This window comes from Drosophila virilis, chromosome 5 (assembly GCF_030788295.1).
Source record: "Drosophila virilis strain 15010-1051.87 chromosome 5, Dvir_AGI_RSII-ME, whole genome shotgun sequence".
NCBI classification, from domain to species: Eukaryota; Metazoa; Arthropoda; class Insecta; order Diptera; family Drosophilidae; genus Drosophila; species Drosophila virilis.
This window is the reverse complement of record NC_091547.1, coordinates 13,241,834-13,268,281: the sequence shown is the minus strand read 5'-3', so window position 1 is coordinate 13,268,281 and position 26,448 is coordinate 13,241,834. Positions and strand designations below refer to the sequence as shown.

At 41.8% G+C, this 26,448-nt stretch overlaps 1 protein-coding gene across 8 annotated transcripts in view; it reads left to right on the top strand.

Moving 5' to 3' along the window:
* Positions 1-26,448, top strand: part of tou (bromodomain adjacent to zinc finger domain 2B toutatis) — a 46,841-nt gene that overhangs the window by 851 nt on the left and 19,542 nt on the right. For 2 of the 8 annotated variants that reach the window (XM_032435956.2, XM_032435955.2), the window contains exon 1: positions 14,438-14,927. The exons of 2 other annotated variants lie outside the window; for them this stretch is intronic. The gene's annotated coding sequence lies outside the window, so the exon portion shown is untranslated. Of the gene's footprint in view, positions 1-9,501; positions 9,680-14,437; positions 14,928-26,448 lie in introns of those variants that run through there. 4 more of the 8 variants (XM_070210130.1, XM_070210129.1, XM_032435954.2 and 1 more) reach the window with 4 other exon arrangements.

The window sequence follows — 26,448 nt, the reverse complement described above, 5'->3', positions numbered from 1 at the left end:
GATTGGAACGGTTACATGGTGGAAGGAAACGTGAGAGCCAATTTTAACTTAACACACGCACAAATCAACCGCCGCAAACAATAAAAAAGAATGACAGAAGAAGAAACACATACATACATACATACACACTAAAGAAAAAAGAAGAACAGCAACGGGCAGGCAGCAGAAGCAGAAACAGCAGCAGCAGCAGAAGCAGAGTTCTGCCTTCTATTTCGTTTCGTTCCGCAGAGTATGTAATTTTTTTGTTTTGTTATTTTTTTTCTTTTCGGTCTCGGGGACACTGAACGCCATGAGCAGTGGCACACGACACACACACACGTGCACTCATGTATGGGCAGAGAGGGGGAGCGAAGGGCGAACAAGGAACACAAGACAAGCCGAAAGAGTCACCGGCCAAACGATTCCACTGGATTGTGTATTTTTCTCGGTCCGCCGCGTGTGCGTGTGTGTGTGTGTGTGTGTGTGTGTGAGTATTGCTCGTGTGTATTAGTGTGGGCTACAATCCATCAACGCAGAGGAGCGTCGGCAGCAGCAGCGACGTTGCGACGCGTCGTTGACTCTGCTTGCTTTTATTTGAGATTTGCTCACGAAGCGTGTGTGTGTGTGTGTGTGTGTGTGTGTGTACATTGGCAATGTGGGTGTATTGTAGTTGTTTGGTATACGGCATATACTATTTGGCCTATGCCGGACAGACGAATAGACACGCAGCGCCACCGAGTGGATTGAATTTGGATTTTGCCATCTTTCTTTTCGTTTCTTTTATGGTCCAATCTCACACTTGCCCCTCCCACTCCAACGCAGACTGGAAATGAGTGCGCATTACCTTTGTGTTCTTTTCTAGTAGTTGTACGTATTTGTTTTCTTCATTTTCGAATCGAGTTATTAATCAATTAGCCTTGTGTTAGTCTGTGACTGTGTGTGTGTGTGTGCGTGTGTGTGTGTGAACGGGAGCTTAGTTTGTGTTTGGGCCTTAAGCCTTTTGATTGTACTTGAGCATTAGTGCATATTAACGGTTCGCTGCTTGCGCCTGCGCTAATTAGTTGTGCAGTCAATTTTAATTGTAAATAGCTTTTTAGTTTGATTTTTGTTTGTTTATTCTTCGGATTGGTTAATGTGACTGCAGAGGGGCGGTGTTTAATGTGGGCGTGTTGCCATACAACACATACGCACACACATGCATAAATCGATTTCGCAACCCTCTTTCCGATAAGTTTGACATAAATCATTTTAATGTCGACACACACACATTGAATGTACACACATGCATACATACATGTAAATGCATACACACACACACACGCACACAATGCCTATTGTTGTGTGTGTATGTGTTTTTATACATTTGAAATATTATCCAAACGCATAAAATCGATTTCTAATCGTGTAAATAAATGGCGACAAATGCTGCGCCCCCTAACGGCAGGTGGCGACGGCTGCGGCAGAAGCAGCGCCGGCAGCAGCAGCAGCGTCGCATACATATACATAAGTGCGCTTGTGTGTGTGTGTGTGTGTGTGTCAGTGAGAGAGTTTGCTGTATATGTATGTATGCTAGCGAGTGCCAGCCATTTGTTTCACGCCGCGTCTGGCTGGCCCCGGCCCAGGCCCGTTGCCAATGTTGCACCTTGGGCTCCAACTCGAGAGATGCGCGCGGGCACATGGAATGGGAACGGGAATTGCGACGGCATCGGGCGACCGAAATCGAAACGACGAATGTTTAAGCTAAAGCAAAACCAGAGCAGAGCAGAGCAAAGTAAAGCGCAGCGACAGCAGCGTCGTTTAATGGCAGATAAGCGTAAGCGAAGAGTTCGGCATACAACAACAAGACACAAAATGGCAAATGCCGAATGCAGACAGCAACAACAACAGCAACAACAACAGTAACAGTAACAGCAACAACAATAACAGTAACAGTAACAGCAACAGCAACAGAATCGAGAGGCCATAAAAAGCAAACGTTGCGAGGCCCATTGGAACAATGAGAGTGAGAATCGAAACTGGCTCTGACTGATGTCAGTTGGGGCTGCCCACTAATTGGATGTTGGTCTCGGCAAGGTGGCAAGGGGGCAAAGGGGATGGGGTAACGGGGTGCTATACTCCAGTATTGTAATGCATAGGCACACATTTTATTTGTTTTTGGCGCACTCACGCATACGCACACGCACACAAACACACACATTTGAGCTGCAAGCTAAAAGTGCAAAAAATCACACACACACGCGCGCGCGAATGTGTGAGAGCAAGAGATAGCAACAATGAGACAGAAATAGAGAGAGTCGGACAGATGGATAGCTAGGGTCGTTGGATAAATGAAAATTAAATTTGTTTTGCACATTGTTGTTGTTGTTGTTTTTGCTGTTGTTGGCAACGTTTTGCAAATATTGATAGTAATTGAATTTATGCTGTGCAGCTGCAGCCAAACTAACGGTAAATTGCAAAATGCTAAAGATGAATGCGAATTGCAGTTCCCCCGCCACCCACTTGTTCCCTTTTATCACACTCTCGCTCTCGCTCCCCCCTCTCTCTCTCGCTAAGCACCGCAAATTATTTCGTTTGTAACGTGTGCGTCGCCGTCGGCGTCGGCGTCGCTTTTAACGGTAAACAATTTTTCATTGGATTTGTACATTTTCGTCGGATTTGTTTGTTTCTTTTCGTTTTCTGTTTTGGTTTTTATCGGCGTGAATTACAAAAACATTTTTAATTAGCCAATTTAATTGCATTTTATTCGCTTGAATGTCTTTGCCTAAAGAATTGTAATTGAATGCATGTACGAATCGAACAACAAACATAGTCTGCTTGGAATCGGGTATGCACGACTAGGGTATATACCCTGAACTGCTGTGCTTCTTCTTAAATCAGCTGTATTTAGCCAGATCCTAATAATATTTTCTGGTGCAGGAATATGCGACTTCAGAAATTACTTTTTTGCATCGGAAAGGGAATCTGGATTTGTGTCTATCTCTAGTGCTTGAAAGCTCTGAGATACGCTCTACAAATAGATTTTTTTCTTTTAAGATACATTTGAAACATATCAAATGAACAAACCTTTTTTAGATACATCCACAAAATGTATAATATATGTTATCTCTCAATATGTAAGAGCAGAGAGAGTAATCCCATCTCTAGATATAAAACCGAGTACGCTGTTTGCCTGAAAGTTTTTCACACGTTTCTCAATGTCCACCACTTTTTGGTGAAAAATGCGAGTCAAAGAGGAAAAAAGTAATATCAAAATTCTGATTCCAAATGTATCTGAATTCGATGGACTTGGCAATGAAGAGTGCCAGATAGTATCTAAAGATTTAAACTTTCACGATCGTGAAATGGGTGAAAACTTGAAACAATAACATGCACAAATTTATTTCGGTTGAGTTTTTGTGCCTTGCTATCTCTAGATCTTGGATCAACACAGATATTTAACTACATGAATTTCCAGTCTAGTTTTCAATTCAATTATGCTGACGACGACATAGAAACAGGTTCTGATACTTTGCTTTTGATAGCTGGGCCATAATGCGACTGGCTGACATCTGTTATGAGCCTAACGAAGGGTATTAAACTAAAGTCAAGCGTTTACCAATACTGAAACCGGACGGCGACACTTGCGACTTGTCAGCGAGCATTTTACAACACTTGGCAAGGTTATGTGAGAGTTGCCACCAAGTCGACGAAAAAGTGCAAACCAAATAAATAAATAAACTAAAACTGTTGTCGTTCTCTCGCTTTACTGTCGATGTTTTTCTTGTTGTTGTGTGGAAGTTGTTGTTGTTGCTGCTGCCTGGACAAGGGAGGGCTAAAGACGATTGGCGGGTGAGGGCCAGAGCGGAGGAAGGAAGGCACAACCCCAAAAGCTTTTGCGCTGTACTTCATTATGGGCATGACAAATGTTCAAGTGTGACCCTATGTGTGCGTGAGCGTGTGTGTGTGCCATGATAAGGGAGTGGGATTGAATCCGGCTTATAGCCTCGGGGCGCAAGTGGCAAATGTAACTGCGACCGCGACTGTAACTGTGACTGTGACTGCGACTGCGACTGTAACTGTGACTGGGATGTGGCTACGCCGTGGACGGCCGTTATCCAACGAATTAAACGAGCGACTGCTGCTGCTCGCTCGTTTCGCACATGTGGCTGACTGTGTGTATCTATAAGTGCGGATACTGTATCCGCAACTTGTGTGTTTGCATGCGACGAAGGTTGCCCGGGCAGCTGCTCCTTCTTCAGGCACACAAACTGCAATGCCTGATCCAGCTTTGGCTTCTACTATGTTGTTGCTGCCTGCCTCTTGCTGCTCCTCCTCCTCCACCTGCTATCCCCCGCTTGCCTAGTGTTGTGCGTGTGCATGTTGTGCGTATGCATCTTGTATCTGCGCAGCGAGCATTTTCTTTGCTATTGTGCAAATTATACAAAGACGATGCCGAGCATGACAGCGTTTGTCACCATGTGCAGCCCCCCCTACCCACTACCACCTCCTTGCCACACTTTTAGCTGCATTAGATGAATACACACGATGCAGAAGAATAAACGACAAACAGACAGACAACATTTTGTATCTATTTGTGTGTGATGTGTGCGGAAATTCTTGTAATTTGCATGAGTTGCCCGGAGCAGCTCGTGCGGGGGAAACTCTGGCTGGCTGGCTGGCCGTGATGCCCACCCACTTGAGCTAAAGCTGCAAGAGGCAGGCGAAACGAGCCACGCCCACAGAGCACATTATCAATAATTAATTAATGCACGTTGCATCAACTCGAATGCACAGATGTGGGCAGATGTCAGTCGAGGGAAACAGACTCGGCTAGCAATTAGAGCAAGTCCCTCTTCATTTGGAGACTTACGTTACGTTACAGCAACCAGGCCGAGTTCCAACTAATTGACGAGCACGTCATGCTACCCACTCACCTGTCAATTAGGATAACTGGCAAGTCCTGCAGTTCGGCGTTGAGACTATTTTCTAATAGAGCCCACACAAAACAAATACAAGTTAATATCGTCTATTATTAGCTGAGATATGCGAGAAACATCCAATTACAGGTGTGCAGGCAGATAATTAAAGAGAATACCTGTATTCTTTATTTATCTGACAGATGTCGACTTTCCGATTCGTCATACGAGAGCTGTGAAAAATTGGCAAAGCTCATTTGAGATACATCTTTTATCTCGCGTAATAGGTTGTATCTTCGAATCTATCAGGTGGGCCTTTAATTAGTTCATATAAAATATCCCTTAAGTAGTAAAGCTTGAGCTAGTTTGGGTAGACTAAAATATCCTAGAACTTAAAAGTGCTCGAGTCGCAAGTGCCCGACTTGTGGTTAGCCTGAACCACCTTCTTAAACAAACAAGAGAAAGTTAGGATATCTTCGGCACGTCGAAGATTTAATACCCTTGTGGACATTTACCTTTTGTAGATATTTGAGAATAGCACAGCATGAAAATGCGAAGTCTATTCAAATATCTTTGATAACAGCATATTTTGCTATATTATGCTATTCCACCGATCTGTCCTATAGCAACTGTATGATATAGTTGCCTGATGTTGATAAAATTTTGCATATATATATAAGTATCTCATAATGGAACCAATAAATGCCCAGTTTGATCAAGGTTTCTTAGTAAATTCCAATGTCAGCTATATGATATAGTATTCCGATCTATATATATTATGAGTTTGGGAAATGACAAAACCATGATACCCTCTACAAGGGTATTTAGTTTCTTAATGAAGATTATGTTAAACATTTAAGATTTGCAAGAACTTAATCTTTGGCAACTTGAAAGATAACTGATTTTTCGAGTTCGAATTCGAGTTCGAGTTTCGATCAGCTGTTGGGTTTTGCAAAATGCGTATCAGAAATTAAATGAATACAGTTAAATTTCCGTTAATTTCAAGATGTCCTTGACGTGAAGTGTTTCTTCTTCTTCTTCGTAATCAGTTGCCAGTTGCAAACTGTTGCCAATTAGTTGGACTTTGAGGAAACTCAACGAGCAGGAACTTTGCCTGCGGCTCTTGCCGCCCCCCCCCCCCCTTCGCCTCCTGCCCTTGGCTGGGCATTTATACTGCTCGCTCTCGCTCTCCTTCCCCCTTCTCTTTCTTGTGGGCTCTGCTGCACTCATTTGCTCAACTGATGAAAATTAACAAAAGCAAAAACGTCGCTCGTTTTGTTGGCTCTGCTTTGGGCGCTGCTTTTTGGCCGCGCTCGGCTCTCATTTATTTTGCGCGACGCAGCAGCAGCGACGCGGCAGCAGCAGCGGCGGCGGCAGCGGGAGAAGCCGCAGTTCCTTTTCATTTCAAAGCGACCACAGAAACGACGACAGCGCGGGCAGAAGAAGAACGATGCTCACACTCACACACACACACATGCATGCATGCATGCACGTACACGCACACACACACACACACACACACACACACACACACATACATGCATGCATACAAGCAGACACGCACATACTTATAACTTTTTTTTTCTTTCGCACAGTTTTTATGCATGTGTATTCATCTTCTTCTGTTTCTTCTTCTTGTTTGCTGTTGCTGCTGCTACTTCGGATAGCGGAGAGAGGAAGAGCAAAACTTGGAATGTGTTGTTGCAGTTGTTGTTGTTGTAGCTGCTGCCAATGCCACCTTCTGCACGGCACGGCACGACACGACACGGCATGGCACAGCTCCTCTGGAGCCCCCCTCGCCGCTTGGTCTCGCTGCCTCGCGGCAATGGCAGCCAGCCAGGCGGGTAGGCGGGCAGTGTGGCAACTCTGGCTGACGAGCAAGTTTGAATTGTAATCCTTGTTGTTGTAGTTGGCACGCTCGCCTTTAGCTGCTGTTGTTGTTGTTTTACTGGTGCTGTTGCAGCAACAACTTTGCCCCCCGCCTCCAGTTCCCTTCGCTGCCCTCTGCTGATGTCCCTGTTGTGTGCACCTCTCCCCCCCCCCCCGCCAACAAGGCAGCAAACGAACCAGGCAACCAACGAGCCAACCAACTATGTTCGACATCAGCCACTGCCTTTGTCTGTAACCGCCCTGACCCCCCTCCCCCCCCTCCCCCTCCCTTCCCGCCCTACTGCTGTTGTTGCACTATGCGTTTTCATCGTTGTCGCCCTTCTCGTTGCCCTTTACATTTCAGTTCGCTTCAGGTCCAACAAACATTCTGTGCCTCATACCCTTCACACATTCGGAGTCGCTGCGAGTTGTTCAGCAGAAAGAAATCATATAGAGCTAGTTCCGATTCCGATCTTTACAAAATAGTTACTTGATTCATTGAAAGAGAACAAGTTGAAATCAATGCAATGCTTGACCCAAAATATGCAACAACACTTTTGAGTAAAAACGAGAGAGCATAAATATATATTTGTATATGCAGAGTAGAGTATCTATGGGGTACATTTACACTCACTCTCAGTCAAAATTCGCACGCTGTTCAACACTAGATGATTTTGCTTAATAGAATGCCGCACACTTTTCAATGTATTCTTATAGTCGAATTACTTTAAGTAGAAATAATAAATGAAAACACATTTAAAGATAGTATTTATATAGATATGTAGCTAGATGTATACATAAAGTAGATAGAAACTTGCAGCTTTAAGCAAAAAGTAAAAGAAAACAATATTCGATAAATACAACATTTAAACCTTGTAGACAATTTGGCATACATAGTATATCTATTCCTCTCGAATTTAAACTCTCTGCCTTATGGTTAGTTAACTTGTTCCAGAGCATGGTTACAAGAGTATCAAATCTTCGGCTTGCCTGATTATGCTTACCGTTTCGTGTTTGCTTGTGTGTGTGTGTGTGTACTTGCATATGCATGGGTATGAGTGTGTACACATTTTATTTAGATTTTAGCTGACTTTTCTTTCTGCCCTGGACTGGCCACTGGCCACAGCAACAAAAGTGCTCCATTAGCTGCAGCCGCTGTCGCTGGCTGCGCATTGACCTGCCCCGCGATTGCATTTATTTGTTGTAGTTGTTGCTGTTGCTGTTAGCTATGCCCTTTTTTGGAGAGTATTACAGCACACACACACACACACACAGACACACTCACACACAATGATGCTGATCAGATGTTATCCGACTGCAGTCACACTCTACAAATAGGGGCATTTTATCTAGCATGCATATGCACATATACACACATACATGCATATATATTTACGCCTGCCTCAACAAAGACTGTCGCCTGTGCCACGCCCCCCTGGCGCAGCAATGTTAACAGCAACGCATTGAGGCGTAACTGTCTTGTGCATGCTTGCATACATATGTTTGTATGCATGTGTGTGTACGCATGTATATGTAAGCATAAAGTTGTAGGTGCATCTTGTCGCCTGCTTTCACAATTCGTCCATTTACCATTTCCATTTATCATGCGCGCAATTTTACTTGACATTATTCAACAATTTGCATCGCTGCTTCCGCAGCAGCAGCAACAGCAGCAGCAGCAGCAAAACCAGCAGCAATACGCATTTCCGCAGCAAAAGTTTTGGCAGCAGCAGCAGGAGAAACAGAAACAACTACAACAACAACAACAACAAAAGCAACATGGCGGCAACGAAGAGCAGCAGCAACAGCAGGAAGACAGTCAGACTTACACCCGAACACCTTTAGCCAGCCTCATTTATATTACGTTACACTCGCTCTCTCACTCTCTCGCTCTCTCTAGCTCTCTTACACGCACGCACACTTACTTATGACGACTACAAGCAAACACAAGCCGCAACATTGCAAAATTTGCTTGCTCACTTCCACGCGCCTGGCGTGTTGTAGTTTTTGTTGCTTTGCTGCTTCTCCATGCATTTTGCTTAATTTCTCACTTGTTCCTTTTCCACATGCACACACACACACACGAACATGCATGCATGCATGCACGCACTCACTCACTCACTCACTCACTCACTCACTCACGCAGCTGCTCTCTACCGCTCATTTGATTTAGTTATTGTAGCAATTTTAATTACCAGCACTTGAATGGGCGACTTTGCCTGCGCCGTTGTCGTCGCTGCCGTCGCTGCCGTCGCTGACGCCGCTGTCGCAACCGCATCACCAAAATATATATGTATGTATATTTAAATGTAAAAGAAATTGAAACAATACAAATGGCTCTGCGGAGTGACTGCTAGTCTACTTTGGCCCCTGACAACCGCCAGGGTCTGACACCTTCGTCTGTCTGTCTGTCTGTCTGTCAGCCTGTCTGTCACTGCGCTGCGCTGCGCCCACAATTTCAAACAGCAGCAACAGCAACAAACACGTTCGTTAAATGCTGAATAAATTTTCTCATATAATCGTCGTCGCAGTCGTCGTCATCGTCATTTTGCTCCCCCTCTTTATCCCTCACTTCGCACCCCACTCCACCCCATCCCAACTAAAGGCAAATGTTGTTGTTGTTTCCATCAGCGCTCTGCTGCCGGCGTCGATGTCGCTGCCGCTGCCACTGCCTGTGCCCGTTGCCATCGCCGTCGCCGTCGCCGTCGCCGTCGCTTCGCACTTGGCTTCGGCTTGGATTGGTTGATGTCGTTTCGTTAGTTTAGTTCGGTAACTCGTCGGTCGCGCAAGCAACAACAGCTACAGCTACGGCAGACGGCTGAAAGCTGAAGCTGAAGCTAAACCAAACGCAAAACCAATGCCAAATGCCAAAAGCGGGCGGCAAAGCTAAGAAAAATTACGAAAAATTTCCTGTGCGCCGCAGAAATAAATTAAATGTATGTGAGTGTGACCGTGTGTGCGTGTGTGTTTGAGTGGGAGAATCAAATAGCGGAGCAAAAGTGTTAGCTAGGCAGCAGCAGCAGCAGAAAGTGTGCGCTCCACTCGATATTTATTTATTATTGCAAAAAGCTAAACCAAAAACAAAAGCAAAAGAAATTGCATTGCATGGGCCAAAAGACGTTGATGGCGTCGGTCGCAGGAAGTGCGACAGATACAGATACAGATACAGCTACAGATACACAAATGCCAAACCTAACCAAATCGTTTGGGCCAAATCCAAAGCAGCCAGCGAAGCTAGCGCGAGAACTCAACCAAGCGAGCAGAGCCCAAAGCAGCGGCAGAGGCAGAGGCAGCAAGTTCTGTCTGTCTGTCTCGAGGCGGCATGTGTGTGCGTTTGTGTCTCTCTCAGTGCAAGTGTGTGTGTGTGTGTGTGTGTGTGTGTGTGAGTGTGTGTGCACCCTGGCCACCGTATATTCTTTTGTCAGTTGTATGTGAACTCTATGCCCGCTCTTTGCCTCTTTTTGTTCCTCAAAAGACGCTACCAAAAAGGATTTAAAATTGTCCACAGTTGCGCGAGATGCTGTTGTTATATGTATGTATATGCTATACATACAAACCATACATGCATACATACAAACATACATGTGTACGTACAATTTGCAGTTATCTAAAGCCGCCGCCGCCGTCGCTGCCGCTGCTGCACGTTATACACACAAAACAAAATTGTCAAATCAATAAAAACGCGAGCAAAGTGTCGCCGCAGTCTCTGTCGCTGTCACAGTCAGCGCCAACGTCGCAGTAAGCGTTCGCCTGCGCTTTGCTGTTTAACAGTTGCCATTAACATTAACTGTAAAATTCCAATACTAAGCTGATGAACTTGTTTAAATGACAGATTTAGACAAAGCACAAAAGCTAATCAAAAACTTCATAGCATTTATATATGTATGTGCAAAAGAGATGCAGATAGCCAAGTGCAGAGCTTTTCGCTGTGCTTCTTGTTCTACTATGCTTAAACGAGTTACTGACCAATGCAATAATTAGCTGCTTGCACACATTCATACACACACACACACATGTGTGTGTGTGTGCGCGCTATTGCAACTCCAATAGGATTTATTGCGTCAACTCGGCGTCGGCGTTTTCAGTTTGTATTTTTTTCATGTATCAATAATTACGGCGAAAGAAACGTTGAGAGAAAAAAAAAATAACGAAATTGAAGCAGCGGCGCAATGAACGAATGGCCGAACGAGCAGGCCAACCAGCAACAACAACAACATCATTGGAGACATGTTTGCGCGGCAGCGTCGCTCATTTATTTTATGTCTCGCTGCCGTGGCTGTTATTGTTGTTGTTGTTCTTATTCTTCTTCTTGTTGCTTGGCTAGCTGCTTTTGTTATTGTTGTTGTCGTGGCGTTGGCGCTGCTTGCCCAACCCGGCACGGCCTGGCCTGGCCGATGTTTTCTGTTTGTGTATGCCTTCATGTACACATACATATGTTTGTGTGTGTGTGTGTGTGTGTATACCAAATGTGTGCATGACACGACCCGCAGCGCTGCCAACGTCGCTGTCGCAGTCGCAGTCGCTGTGGCTATAGATGTTGACTGTTGTTGTTGTTGTTGTTGGATATGCTTTGCGCTTTTTGTTTTGCGTTGAATGCCCCTTGGCTCGTCGTCGTCGTCTCCCTTGCCTTGCGACGATCGCTTTGCTCCACTGTGCAAATTGAGAAGTATTTATGTTTTACACACACACACACACACACACACACACATATTAATGTACATATGCATGTGTGTGCGTATAAATAATAGAAAAGTGCGTGGATGCCTTTGCCGCTCTTCTTCAGTTTGAAAACTTGTACACTTACACACATTCGCCCTGGAATCTAACTGCACTTTGGTCTAGCTATGCATGTATGTGTGTGTGTATGTCGCTTCGACAACTTGTCGACCAGTTAAGTTTCTGTTTGCATTCACTCGCGTTTATAATAACTCATTCCACTCAATCCAACTCATTTCGGCTCAGCGCAGAGCAGCGCAGCGCAGCGCAGTTCACTTCACTCATTCGTTTCTAAAATACAATTTTTGTGCTTGTTTTGTTTTTGTTGTCTTTTGCTTTTATTATAACGCAGCTCAGTTGCGGATTTGTTATTTCGATATTTAGTTGGATTTTCTGTTGTCCGTCCTCTGGCTGCCTCTCGCAATGTTTCTACACGTAAAAAGTTGCCGTCTGTGTTTGTCCGTCCGTCCGTCTGTTTGTCGTTCGAGTTTTGTGATGCCGCCGCCGCCGCGACTGCTGCTGCTGCTGCCGTTGGTGGCGGTTTTGTCTCGTTCCTCGCTGATTGCTTTGGCCTGTCCCCCCCCCCCCCCCCCCCCCTCCTGCCCCTTGCCTTTCGCCTTTCATTCCCCTTGCCCAGCTCGATTCCAGCTCGTTTTGGGTGTATGCCGCTGTGCAGTGTTTCTTTTTCATATTGTTTAATTTATTTCGTTGGTTTTTATTGTGGTCGTTGCCGTCGTTTCATGTGTGTGTGCGTGTGTGTGTGTCTCTGTGTGTGTGTGTGTGTGCGCTTGTGAATTCGTCATTTCGTGCTGTTGCTGCATTTCCAGTGTCTGTCTCTAGTTGTTCCGTTTTACCTTCGCTCGTTCTCTGTCCATTGCACACAGCTTCGCATTATTATCGCCATCATCCCTTCAAATTGAACTCACATTTTTGAGGCATTCATCATGAATTTGTTTTTCTTGTTTAATTTTAGTCATTTAGTTGCTTTGGGCCCTTTTCTCTGTTTCCCTGCCGTTTCACGCCAGTCACCCTCGCCGCACACACACACACACACACACACACACTCTTGTTGCATCTGCATCTGGATTTGAATCTTTAAAGCAGCTCTGAGCAAAAATATTGCACATTTGCTGCGCCCCCTTCCCCTTTACGCTCTTGGCCTTCCAGTAAATCGGCCGCCATTTGATCGTCTTCCAGCGGCGCATTTGGCATTAACACGCAGAGGCGAGCTCTGTTTCCAGTGGAATGAGCCGATGTCGAGTCAGTGATAAATTATAAATAAGCGTGGGCGTGTGTATTCTGGTCACATATTCTTTGCCTTCTTTAAAGAGCAACAAATATTTTTCAATTGCAAGGCAATGAGATAACCGTAGACATACATACATATATTTCCACGGATCCATTATACATACATATATTAAGTATTCATGCGCATACATATGTATCTAGATATGTTGAAAAGTATATGTTAGTATATATTAGCAATACTGTGGCCAAAACCGTAAGAGCTAGAGATTTACAATGTTAACTGCAGTTACAAATGTAAGGCCAATTCCACCCGGAAGCGTGGAAAAATCGCGGAAAACGCTTGCATGCTTTTTGCTTGACTTTAAGCTCAATTTCAAAGAGCACTATTCAAATTAATTTGAAATGTGTTTCACACTTTTCGGAATATTCACCCGTGCTCGTGGAAATCTTACGATGTATCCCATACAGCCAAAAGCTTTACACAACATTTACTAGCTGGAAAATATATCTCTCATCTTTTCGGTCGCATTTAGGACAATGAAACATTGTCTCTTTAAAGACTGAGAAATCCCTCTGCTTTCTTTCAACTTTCCTGTTAACTTCGAATTCGCAAATGTGACGCAATTCGATTTACTGAATAAATTATTGGCTTTGTTTGTGATCTATGTGGAAATAACCCAATGTCGAATATTGTTTTGGACTTATCTTTAATTGCTTCTACATTCTTAACGCGCGAACAGTTAGTTTAGCTTGGTTTCTTATCAGCTGCGGAATTGGCTCTGGCTACGCTTACTCAATAAACCGAATGTCTTTGTCTTTGGTTGCAGCGCGACTGCGAATTCGACGTTTCATTGGAAAAGTAGCACAAACCGTTAGTTGCCCACACACTGGTCAATTGCTCAACCCGCTCTCTCTCTCTCTCTCTCTCTCTCTCTCTCTCTCTACACTTCCTTGTACACGTTCTCTTCCCATGGTCCGTTTCGTTTCCGTTGTCTTTGTTCGCAGCTGCAGCAAAAGAAATGCATTTCATAAATGAACGAGTTAGTGCTGCCAATTTGGCTATTTTCTGGCTAAAATTTGGCTGTAGCCGAAAACAGCTTTTGCCAACAATTTGTCTGCGAAGAGCTGTTAACATTGAATTTAGCTAATTTTTTGAAGCGGCATTTGCCAACACTGGAACGCAGCCAGGATTGCCTAAAAATACTAAAACTAGAAATTTATTTATCAACTATTGATACACTGGAAAAATGGAGTTGCATAAATGATAACATTTTCCTGAAAAACTGAAAGTGCGAGAGCGAAAGATTTTCAAAAGATGCAATATTGGCAATTGTTCACCAAATGTTGTGTTGCAAACGTTTTGCTCAGGTGGCAACTCTGCCTGTGGCAGGTCTCTATTATTTTGCCAATTAGCTTTCTTGCGCACACGTTCCCTTTGCTTGCCGCAACCCCTCCGCGCGCGAATCTATCTCGAAAGTGGCAACTGACGCGCTCTAGAGCTGACCGACATGTGCGTCATTGTTCTCTGTGCAATGACTCACATGCGACACACACACACACACACACACACACACACACACACACGCACACAGACATGCTTATCTGTATCTGATGTATGGTTCTTTGATTCGGAGTGACAAACATTTATTAAACGAATACGAGGCAAAGTCAGTTTTGTGCGGTCGCCTTTAATCTGTTTAATTTCAACAAGTCCACAAAAAGCAACAACGAAAACAAGACTGCACGACTGGAAGATATCCTGTAGAAATGTAGACATACAATATTTGTATCTAGATACTTGGATTCGGCTCGATGAGTTTACGTTCGATCTGATCTCTCGGGACTTCCCCTTTGCCTTTAAAAAAAAACAACGAAACGCGCTAATTGTTAATTTCAATCATCATTTTTTACAATTATAATTCCAAAACTGAACAAACACATCGTTTTGTGTGTTGTCTGTGTGTGCGTGTGTTAAACTGGCCAAAGAGGAGCCGGCAAATATCTAAAATGAAATCATTATTCAAATTTCAAAGTATTTCCCGCAAGTGAGTGAGCAAAAACACACACAAAATACGAGAAGAAGAAGAGCGACATAATTAATCGTTTTAATATGAAAATTTGAATTCAAAAATCTACAAAAGCCACAACAACAAGAGGAAGAGCCATAAAACAACCGAGTTCCAATTGGGAAAACGAATAAGACGAAACAAATTTGTTTTGGTGAGTAAAACAAAGGCAGCAGATAAACAGAGAGAGGGGGAGAGAGAGAGGAATGGGAAGAGTAGTTCTTACAAATATTAAATAAGTTAAATAGTTACAAGTAAAATGAAATCCATGAAAATAAAAGTTTGTAGCAGATACAAATTTCAGTTAAGAACTAGTTGGCCAACAAATTAAATTGTAAGCGAATTGAAAAGATTTTTTTTGAAACGAGCGTAAAAATCATCGATTGCATTTTTGCTCTTCGCTTCTTTCTTTTGTTGACATTTCGAAGAGGCAGGCAAAAAGACTCGAGTGTAACTCCAATTGGAATGTTTCTGTAATTTTTCACATATGTCCAACTCGAAAAGCTGGCCCAAAAAGCTTTGTATTTGTTGCCCGAAAGTTTTGTTATGGATCCTTTGGAGCGGCTCTTTAAGAATTTGCGAATGCACTTATTTTTTAATTTTCAATACGATTAATCGTTTTCTATTCCAATCAGATATCTCATGCTCAGATACAAGTTTTTGTCGTCTCGAGTTGTCAAGTTGGCGTTCTTCTTGGTTATCTGCTTCTTGCCTGTGGCAAGGACTCGTCTGCTGCTTTATCCTTTTGTTGAATAATCCGATTTAAGCCTTAATTAAATACCCCTGCTCTGGTCTCTCTGGTCTCTCTCTCTGTCAAGTATTACATATTTGATTACGTGCAACAAGCGTTTTAATTGTATTTGTTGTCTAATGAAATCACAGACAAGACGTGCGCGGGGGGGGGGGGGCACTTCGTACAGTTGTTAACATTAGTCAAGAGATAATTCGTATTATTTTCCTATAGCCATAAAATTATCCTATCAAAGTTTGGGAAAAATGCATAAACTCTTAGAAATAAGTTAGTGTGGTCGAGTGGGGAGTGCACGACTATGAGATACCCTGATCTCAACTTCGAGTTGTCTTTCTAGCTTCCTTCTATACACACACACACAAGCACGCATGCAACTTTCTGTGCTTCTTCTTCTTATTTACTTAGATCCCATTTCCCCTATGAGAAAATGTTCCTAAATAAATTCGGAGCTTATAGTCCGATTCTCATGATGTTTGAAGCTCTCCAAAACGTGATCCAGTTCTGCGAGTTTTCAAGTTATGCTCCAAAATCCGGGATAAGGATAAACCTTGACTGCGTATATATGCGCATATATCAGAATATCAACTTGATGTCTATAGCTTTAAGGATAGCCGAAATAGACGAACGGCTGGCCGGACATGACCAGACTGACTCAGCTCCGGCTAATAGAGCCGTAATGAGTGTGGCCTGGATTATAGTGGTGCCAGAGGAAATGTCCGCCTAAGAGAGCTCTTCTTGTGGCTCAAGATCCAATTTGAAGCAGCCGCATTTGATTGACTTCAGGCTGAATGTTGTTCATCTGCGATTTGGAGATAATCCACGCCAGGCGACATGTCCAACTGTGAACACCCCTGTCCCAGTTGCCGGTACAGTTACAGCGTCCTCTCTCTCTCTCTCTCTCTCTCTCTCTCTCTCTCTCTCTCTCTCTCTCTTGTTATCAAAGTTTGTTGTTGTTGTTGTTGTTGTTGTTGCCATAACAATGACATGGGGCAGCAGAAGCTGAGCACATTTGGTTGCATTCTGTGCAGCCACAAAGCCGCCCAACACACACACACACACACACACACACACCCTAACCTCTAACCCCCGCGCCCAACTTTATTTGGCATGCTCCCCCCTCCCCACCTCATTCCATTACCCTTTCACTCTGCCCATGCATTTGTATTTGTATGTGTGCTTTTCCGTTTGTATTTGTGCACTTGCTCCAACTGCTGCCAGGCCTGGAACAGATGCTGCCTGCTTGCACTGTGCGTCGTCGTCTCTGCTGCTGCCTGCTGCTCGCTGTTGTTGTTGTTGTTGTTGTTGTTGTTTTTATAGCCCGAAGCTCGCTTTGAGTTTTGAGTGGGCAGGCGACGGCGACGGCGGCGGCTTTGGTCTGTTGCAAATGGCAAATACGTCAATGCCTCCCGCATGCCGCCTGCCTGGCTCAACCTCGTTTACTCCTGCACCCCGCCCGCGCACTGTTCGCTCGCTCCGATGCTGCATTGCTCTCACTCTCCTCTCACTCTCCTCTCACTCTCCTCTCTCTCGCTCACTCTCACTCTCTCGCTGCCATTTGCTCGCCTGCGTTCGCCTGCTCATCTGCTCGCTTGCTCCTTCGTGCGCGCTCTCTCGCTCTAATTTATGGGTCGTGTGTGCCCCGTTTCCATTCCACCTCCTGCTGCAGCAGCAACAACAACAGCAACTATTTCACCGTTACATAAATACCCAACTACAACAACAACAACAACAACAACAACCGCAACAAATGCAAGTTTCTGCTGCTGTTGGCTGCATAAATTCATTTGTTTGTTGTTGTTGTTGTTGTTGTTGTTGTTGCTGTTGTTGTTGTTGTTGTTGTTATTACTAGCGCTGCCAGCGTCGCTGCTGTCACTGTCACCGCTGCCTTTGCCCCTTTTCCCCTTTCGGGGCTGGCGGCGTCGTTGCCATTTTCAATTTTAGTTTTGCTTTTGCCTTCGTTCGGTTTGGGTTCGTTACAGCCAACTTCCACTCCTTTGCACACCCCCCCCCCCCCTTATACAATGGCCCCCTTTATGTTGTGCCACCCACGTAACGTGTGTCCTTGCGCGCTCGTTTCCTGTGCGCTCGCTCGCTTCTGCCAAGCCACGCCAAACCGTGCGACAGCCCATGGCTCTGGCTGGGACTTGGTCTGGCTCTGACCCGACCCATTGTCCCGGCTGAGCTGGCCCGTGTCCCGTGTCCCGCGTGCCGTGTCCCTTTTGTCCGCCTCCTTCTCTTCATAGCTCGGCTCAACCTCCCCGTTTCGGTTCAGAGTTTACATTTTATGTGTGCTTGTGCGAGTGTGTGTGTGTGTGTCCGTGTCCTTTTTTTACACAATTTCCTTGAGCGCGCGCAGCCGACAGACCCAACGCCCCCCCGCCTCGTCTGGTTAGCGATATCCTTGATAATAATGTGTACAACACCAAAAAAAACAAGTGGACGAGCCAACATCTTCCACGCAACCAACACCCGCCCTCCCCCCTCCCCCCCCTCCCATCTAGTTCTGCCTGCCTGCCTGGCTAGGCATTCCAGCTGCACTCAAATCCATTTCATTTTATTCCGGTTCTGTTTGGGCATTTCATTTCCACTCTTGCTTCCCTCCCCTCCCCGCTCTCGCCTTCACCCTGCAAGCCACAACAGAATTGGCAGGCGAAGCGTACAGTAAATATTACTTAAAAAGGAAACTCATTCCAACTTTGATTTGCAACCTATTCAAATATATATATAGATATATTATATATGTATATATATATATAGATAAATTAACATAAATTGTATGTCCTCAAAGCAAAGAATATTTCGTCAACTGTAAGAGGCAGAGAAACGAACGGAAAGAGTATATAAATGGAGGAGTATATTGATGGAAGAGTATATAAATTGAAAGAGCAACAGAACAACTTTTAAACACAAATATATATGTTTGTAAATGTAAACACATTCGACAAGAAAAGAGACGAGTCTGTGTTGATATTTAGGCATATTTCATATTTAATAGCTTTCATTTTAAATGTTACCTTGAAAGTTGTTATACAAAATATTGTTGTTCCGTTCACTTCCGCTCTCGTATTCAAGGTCTGGAGTTTGCCGTACGCTTTAGGCACAGTTCACTGTACACCAGGGTTGCATAGATTTTTAGCTTAAGTGTTGCCACGCTTGCGTTTGACAATTGAAATAAGAATAAGAAAATAAATAACAAATTTAATGCTCTTAAGAAATTATGAAATGCGACAACTGGAAAGTGCATATTTTTGCAATTCGTTTATGGAAATAATGAAATTTTGATTTGCGGTTGACTGAGAGAAAATGCTATGTCAGCTGCAGAAGGCGTTGGCGGGGGGAGGGGGCGGGCCAAGGCGAAAGCGCATAGAGAACATTGAAAGAGGGCAACATCGTTAAATGTTACTGCTGCAGTTTACTTGTTGCTGCAGTCGCAGTCGCAGTCGCAGTCGCTGTTGGCGGCGCAGCTGCGGCTGCAGTCTGGATAGAAACGTTGCAGAAGTGGGGCATAAAACACAAGACCAAGACCAAGACCAAGACCGAGCTAACAAATGAAGATCGCGATGACGGCAAACGGCAAGTTCTCTTTTCACTCAGTTTAGCTGTCTCTGTCTGTTGCTTGCTTGAGTCAATAACCCCGCAGCAGAGAAGCAGCAAGAACAAGAACGAAGCAAGCATGCGAACAAGCGGTATGAGCCGCTCACTCCACGTCTCGCTCGCAGCAAGAGTCAACTTGAGTAATGAGAAGAGGCAAAGTCAAAGTGAACTCAAAATTGTCGGAGCGTTATAAAGTCGCCCGCCAACAATCAAATGAGAGGCGGGGCGGCAACAAGAACAACAACAACAACGATTTGTACCTAAATCTAAAATGTGCAGTCTGTGTGTGTGTGTGTGTGTGTGTGCCTGCACGTCGAAGATGATCAACGAATGCGCGAACAAGTGAACATTAATAAATAAATATGTGTGTATGTGTGTACGTACGTACATATGTATGTATGTGTGTATGTGTGTAGCGAAAGCGCCACGGTTGGAATTGAAACGCGCCAAAGGGACGAGAGCAGCCAATAAACAAAGCAACTCGCACACACACACACACACACGCACGCTAGTTCAGTAATTCATTCACTCACACACACACTCAAAGCTCTCCTGCCGCACACATATACACACATATACATGCATATGCACACTGCACTCGAGCTGTTTCATTTCATAAACGTTCACTTTTCTATAACGTTAACCCAGAATATTTATGCATATGCAAAGCAAAAAAAAAAAAAACAAATACAGTTTAATTAAATAACTCCTTAAATGCGCGAGTGTAAACACAACAAATAACGAGTTCGCATGTGTGTGCGTGCGCGTGCCTATAGCTCTTTCAATGTGTGCAAGTAGTTGTAATGGAACAAGAATTTGCATAGAGTCGCGTAAATGTATTGGTGTGTCTTATGAGAAATCAACAAATTATTGTAAAAGGCGGCGGCGACGACGTTGTGTGTACATGTGTACATATAATACACAAGCAGCGGCATTTGGCAAAGATACACAGCAATAGAAATACACACACATACACACACACGCATACACGCTCAAAATGCGACTGACGGCTGCCAATTGAGCTAGAGATAATCAAGAGCAAAATACAAAATAAAAAAAAAAAACAAAAAAACAACAAGAAACAAACATGAAAAGCTCGTGGATGGTTAGCGAAGCGAAGGGGTCGCGTGTGGGTATCGACTGGCAGCGACGCCAGCGGCGGCGTCAGGCGTCGAGCACAATAAAAAGAATTTCACATTTGTACTCTGTCAGTCACAAATATTGAAACGACAGGCGGCAGGGCAGAGGCGGTCGGTCGGTCCGTCGGTCGACGGGTCGGTCAGTTGCGTCGAGAGAGTCGCGGCAGGCTGGCAGCGTCCGTCATTCGCTATGGGCAAAAAAAAATATATATATAATTAAGTTTTACACGTTAGGTTACTATAAAAAAATATATTTCAATTTATTATTTTCACTTAACGGCTACTTTTGTTGAGTACATTCAGATTTGCTTCCCGAATATGAACTGATTTATCTAACTGTTGCGGTCGCTTAGCAAACTTCGCTTTGAGAGAGTTTGAGTCAAAATTGAGTGAAGTTTGAGCTGCGTCAGCAATTATGCGTGGGATAGTACTCTGATGGGAACATTGACAGTGGCGTGATATTTAGGGTGAATTGTTTATGTCTACCAAAGGGGGACAGTTTGATCTTGACCAATGTCGATGTTATCACCAGGCTCTTTGTTTACAATATTAGAAATGTTTATAATTGTGCTTATGCTTATGTGCTAAGATATGTTAAAGGGTGGGTGCGACTATGGATATGTCACTCCCCCAACCATTAGAAAAGTGCCTGTCCTCAGGTGTTTAAGTTTGGATATAGTGTAACATTTTCTTCTTTTACAATTGGTATATCTCCTATTATTGTAGGTGTTTCTTCTACTTTGGGTTTTTTATATTTTATAATTAATTTCTTAGGTATGCTTTTGAACTTATATGTCAAATACAGTGTTAAACTTATTAATATGATTACAAATATGGTTATTGTAATTATCTGGAATACATTGTTAAATTTTGTATGTGCATTTATAATTTGTTTCGTTTGTACAAACGAAAGTGGTTCTAATTTTATAACATCATTGCTTACGTAAATGCTTTGAGTATAATCTAACATATTGTTTGAAATTGAAATTTCATTAATTTGCAATGAACAATTAAAGATTTTTATTATATTGTTTCCTTCTATTGTTATTTCGTTATTTATACAATTATGGTTTAATATAGTTTTTGGTAAATTCCAAGTTAAAATTATATTTGGTTCTATGTAGTTGATTTGAAAATTTTGCAAAATTTTAGTATAACTACATTCTGATGTTATTTGGTTTAAAATTCCTGTTAAACATTCATTATTAATTAATTTTTTTGTTTCTCTGCTATAAACTTTTTTATCTTGGGTAAAATATTTTTCATGAGCTATTTCTGTCAAAATATTATTATTTTCATCCGGGTATGGAATTATTTCGAATACCGGGCTTTTTATTATTTCTCGAGGAATATGGGATATTATCAGTATTTCGTTTGTATCTGATTTAAACCAAGTGGAAGTTTTTGTATTCAACAATTTCTCAGAATTAACATGCAACAAATAGTCATGTTTTAGTAATTTTGGGTTAAAAATTCCTAATCTTGTGAGCTGCATTCCCATCTCAATGTCTTCTATATATTCTGTAAAGTGTTGTAAGTTAAATATAAGGATATCTAATTTCTTTCCTTTTTGTTTCTCTTGATCTAGTTCGTTCATGATTTCTATTCCTTTGTTTATAGCTTCTATTATGTAATTTAATTCGTTAACCTGAACGCTGTTTTCTGCTAAGTTGCTTATTTTTTGTTCAATTTCTGCTTTGTCTTCTTGATTTAATGTTCCAAATAAGTATTTATATGCTGTTCCTACTATGTTAACTAAACCTCTTTTGCTACGTTTGGCTATTTTTAAGCCGTTTATTTCTCTGTTTAATTTTTCTACTAGGTATTCGATTTGTATAAGGTTATTGAATTCTTTACTTTGTTCAATTAAATTGTTAAAAGTTTCTTCGGTTTTTGTTGAGGTTATTTATTAGTTTTTCTTTATTAGCTTGAGTGTCATACTCTGGTGTACCTGCATATATGAATATGTCCGCTGGTGTTCTGTTAGTCGTTTTGTGCTTTGTTTTATGATTGTACGTGTAGAGTATAGTTTCAAATTTTGTAAGTTTATTTTCGACGTCTGAGTCGCTGTTAATGATTCTTAGTTTTTCGTTAACTGTCTTATGAAATCGTTCTACGTCGGATATACCGTTTTTACTAGTGGTTATATTAATATTTACTGCTTCTGATTTTAGCCATAATTGTAAAGCTGTGCACATAAAAGCTGAGTCTTTGTCTGCCTTTATTTCGATGGGTTTACCCATTTGGTTGAACACTTGTAATATAGCTCGTTTGGTTTCTAGCCAGTCTCTACTTTTTATTTCTATTAATGATGCAAATTTTGAATAGATATCAATGCAAGATAAAAATTGTTTATCTCCTACTATGTAAAAATCCATTACATATTTTTCTCGGATATTAGCGATTTCCGGAGTTATTTCGAAAGTTAATTTTGTATCTCTGTGTTCTGTTTTTGCGATGTTGCAAATCTCACATTCATTTATTAGATTTTGAATTAGATTTTGATAATCTGGGAAATAGTGGGTTTCTTTGAACCAATTGATAGTTTTTTCAATTCCTGGATGTAATAATTCTTTGTGCTTTTTTAATATTAATTCTTTGAATTCTGCGTATGTTTGAAGGTCTATTAATTTTGTACTAGTTTTCATTGCCTTTGTTGAATTATTCGGACTTATTATTTCTAAGTAGGCTTCTTGAAAAATTGGAAAATCTGCTTCGTTGTGGAAGTATAGCACACTTTTCTTTGTGCATAAGTATTCTTTTATTAATTCTTTGGCATGCGTATTAGTCATGTCTTTGTACGTAATTTTTATGTTGGTTTTGTGAAAGTAATTCGTAACTTTTGTTTCGTTCTCGGTTCCTTTTTCAAATTCTATTTGTCGATTATAATAATTAAGTGGTCTTTCTGTGATTTGTAAATGGTTACTGTTGTCTTCTTGAGCACTATGTATTGTTGCTCTTGTGCTAATTGTATCTTCGCCTAAGAAGTTTTCGTTTAATTGAATTCTGGACAGAGCATCTGCCACATAATTTTCTTTTCCTGGGACGTATTTAATTTGGAAATCAAACTCATTTAGCTTGATCTTCCACCTTTGTAATTTCATGTTAGGTTCTTTCATATTATTTAACCAGACGAGTGGTCTGTGATCACTAAGGATTTGAAATTGTCGACCAAAGAGATAGGACCTAAAGTATTTAGTGGCCCAAACGATTGCTAATAATTCTTTTTCAATCGTTGAATAATTTAACTCATGCTCGTTGAGAGTTCTACTTGCATAGCATATAGGCTTATGCTCTTGCGAAAGGACGGCCCCTATTGCCATATTACTCGCGTCTGTAGTTAATGAAAATGGTTTTTCGAAGTTAGGGTATATTAAAATTGGGTCGGATGTTATGAGTACTTTTAGCTTTTCAAACGCTAGTTCGTAGTCTCTGTCTTTTATATTGATTTTTGCTCCCTTTTTTAATTTAAGTGTTAATGGTTTTACTATATTAGCGAAATTTGGTATAAATTTCCTATAGAAACCACATAATCCTAGAAATGATTTAATTTCTTTTGGGGTTTTTGGAATTGGGAATTTGACAATTGCTTGTATCTTGTTGGGATTTGGTTTTATACCCTCAGTTGTGATGATGTGACCGAGAAATTCAGTTTCTTTTCTCATAAACTCGCATTTATCCAACTGTAGTTTTAAGTTAGCTTCTCTAAGCTTCTTAAATACCTTTTGTAGCGACAAAATGTGTTCCTCCAATGAAGTGGAAAAAATAATAATGTCGTCTAAGTAGACCAGACAATCCTTAAAAATTAAATCTTCTAAGAGATTGTTCATACAACGTTGGAACGTTGCAGGTGCATTCTTAAGACCAAATGGCATGCGAGTGTACTCGTAATGGCCATGTTTAGTCGAAAATGCGGTCTTGGGTATTGAACCAGGATCCATTTGGATTTGGTGAAAGCCTTTGGCTAGATCAATGGTTGTGAAATATTGACATTTTCCAAGTTTGTCTAATATTTCATCCATGATCGGGATAGGGTATTTATCATTAATAGTTAGTTCATTGAGATTGCGGTAATCTATGACTAACCGGAACTTTTGCTTTCCAGATGCATCGTTTTTCTTTGGAACGATTATTACTGGTGAGCAGTAAGGGGATTTGGATTTACGTATGATATTTTGTTTTATCATATCGCTTATTTGTTTATTTACTTCCTCATCGTATATTTGAGGATATTTGTATGGACGCTTGTAAATTGGGTCCTCATGTTTTGTTAGAATTTTGTGTTTAATTGTACTAGTGAAAGTCAAATTGTCACCTTCATGGTACTGGATATCACGAAATTCATGTAAAACTTTTTTTATTTTTTCTTTTTCTTCTGAGTTTAGGTGCTCTAGCCTAAACTCATTGTTTTCTATTAATTCATTATTTATAGCGAAGTTAAATGGTCTGTCCTCTGTTGAGGGTGGATCAAGGCACTCTTGTGCGGTCATGTCCTCTTCGACCTCTTCGTCGTTATATCTAAAACAAAAGTTAAATTCTCCTAAGGTTACGGATCCTTGTGCATAGTCTATTTTTGCTTGACATGCCTCAAGGTATTCTCTCCCAATCAGAACATCATAATGCTCTGAGAAGTCGTGAATATAGAATTTTTGTTTGCTCGGACAAATTTTGCTTGCTCCTAATCGTATACTTTGTTTTAATTCAATAACACCATTTATGGTGTGAACCTTTAATGTTTCGTTGTAAACTGGAAAATTTAAGCGGTTAGTTTTCATTAGATTAATGGTTGAACCTGTGTCGATGACACATTTTAGAACTTCGTCATTCATAATCAATTTTATGAATGGATTTCTTCTGTTTGTTCCGAGGCTTGCTGATGAAAATTTTCGGATGTATCCATTTTCATCTGCCCACTGTTACTATCTCTTTGACGTTTAGTCGGAGGGTTTGGTGCATTCAAGCGTGAATGGGACTGATTTTGGTAGTTTAAGGGATTTTGGTATCTACCTTGACTTAATTTCTGTTGGAACTCGTGGTGAGCTTTCTGATTGTCTTCGGACTTATTATGCTGTTTATTTTGTGCGTGATAACTCTGATTCGTGTTGGAATAGCCACTTGAAATGGTGGTTGGGTTAGCATTTTGCTGATAATTTCCCATGTTCCTACGATTGTTATTTGGATTTCCCTGAACATTATTATTTTTAGGTTTTTCAGTAACGCTATTTTCATATAATCCCTCTCTTTGAGCTACTTGCTTTAGTTTTTGTGTCGACGTAATGTCGTGTCTGGCTAACATCATGAAAAGCCTATCTGGTAATTTTTTTGTAATAACATCTTTGATTGTGTTATTCATAGCATTTGTATAAAGGGTTGTATTGCTAGGTATATTTTCTAGTGCTAACTTATTTAATATAACAAAAGATTTATTCTCGAGCTCCTCGATGAACTTACGGACGTTTCCTTGGTAATTCGTGTTGTATAAGCGTCGAAGGAGTTCTTCAAATGGTGTCTGCACTTTGTATTCTTCAATCAATGCGTTTCTCAGCTCCTGCCAAGTGTTGGCTGCTGTCCTTTGTGATATTCTCTGAGCATCTCCTGTGACTTGCAATTCGATGGCTCCGTATAAGATGCTATGTTGTCTAACATCTCGGGTTGGATACAGGTGTAGGATGTAATCTATCCTTTTAATGAAGGCGTTTAGTTGATCCGTTGATCCGTCAAAGCTTGGCACCTGTCTAAGTTGTGAAAGGGCCTGGTTGAGGTGTTGTTCTGATAATTCCATTGTCATCTTGGTGTAATACACTTTTTTTTGAATAGTTTTGAGTTTGTAGGTTTGAACTTTATTGTTCTTTGATTTTGCACTTTTATTTTAAGTTAAAGTTTGTGATGGATTATTGTGTAAATGTTTTTTTTTTTTTTTTGTGTGTGTGTCTTAAAAAGACTCAGTAATAACGTATTGCAGGGATCAAACGATATGCAAAGCCAGTCGTTATTAACTGTAGTAGCTTTATTGCCCAAAGGGTCAATATTATTAAGCTACTAATGACCCGAAGGTTCTTGTGCGGATACGTATTCGAGAAAATTTTTATTACACTCCGACAACACTTTCGGTCGCGATTGTGCGTTAGATCTGGGAATTAATTATCCTTTAGCGATCTTTAATTTTTCCCGACGTATCCTACCGGCTGCGC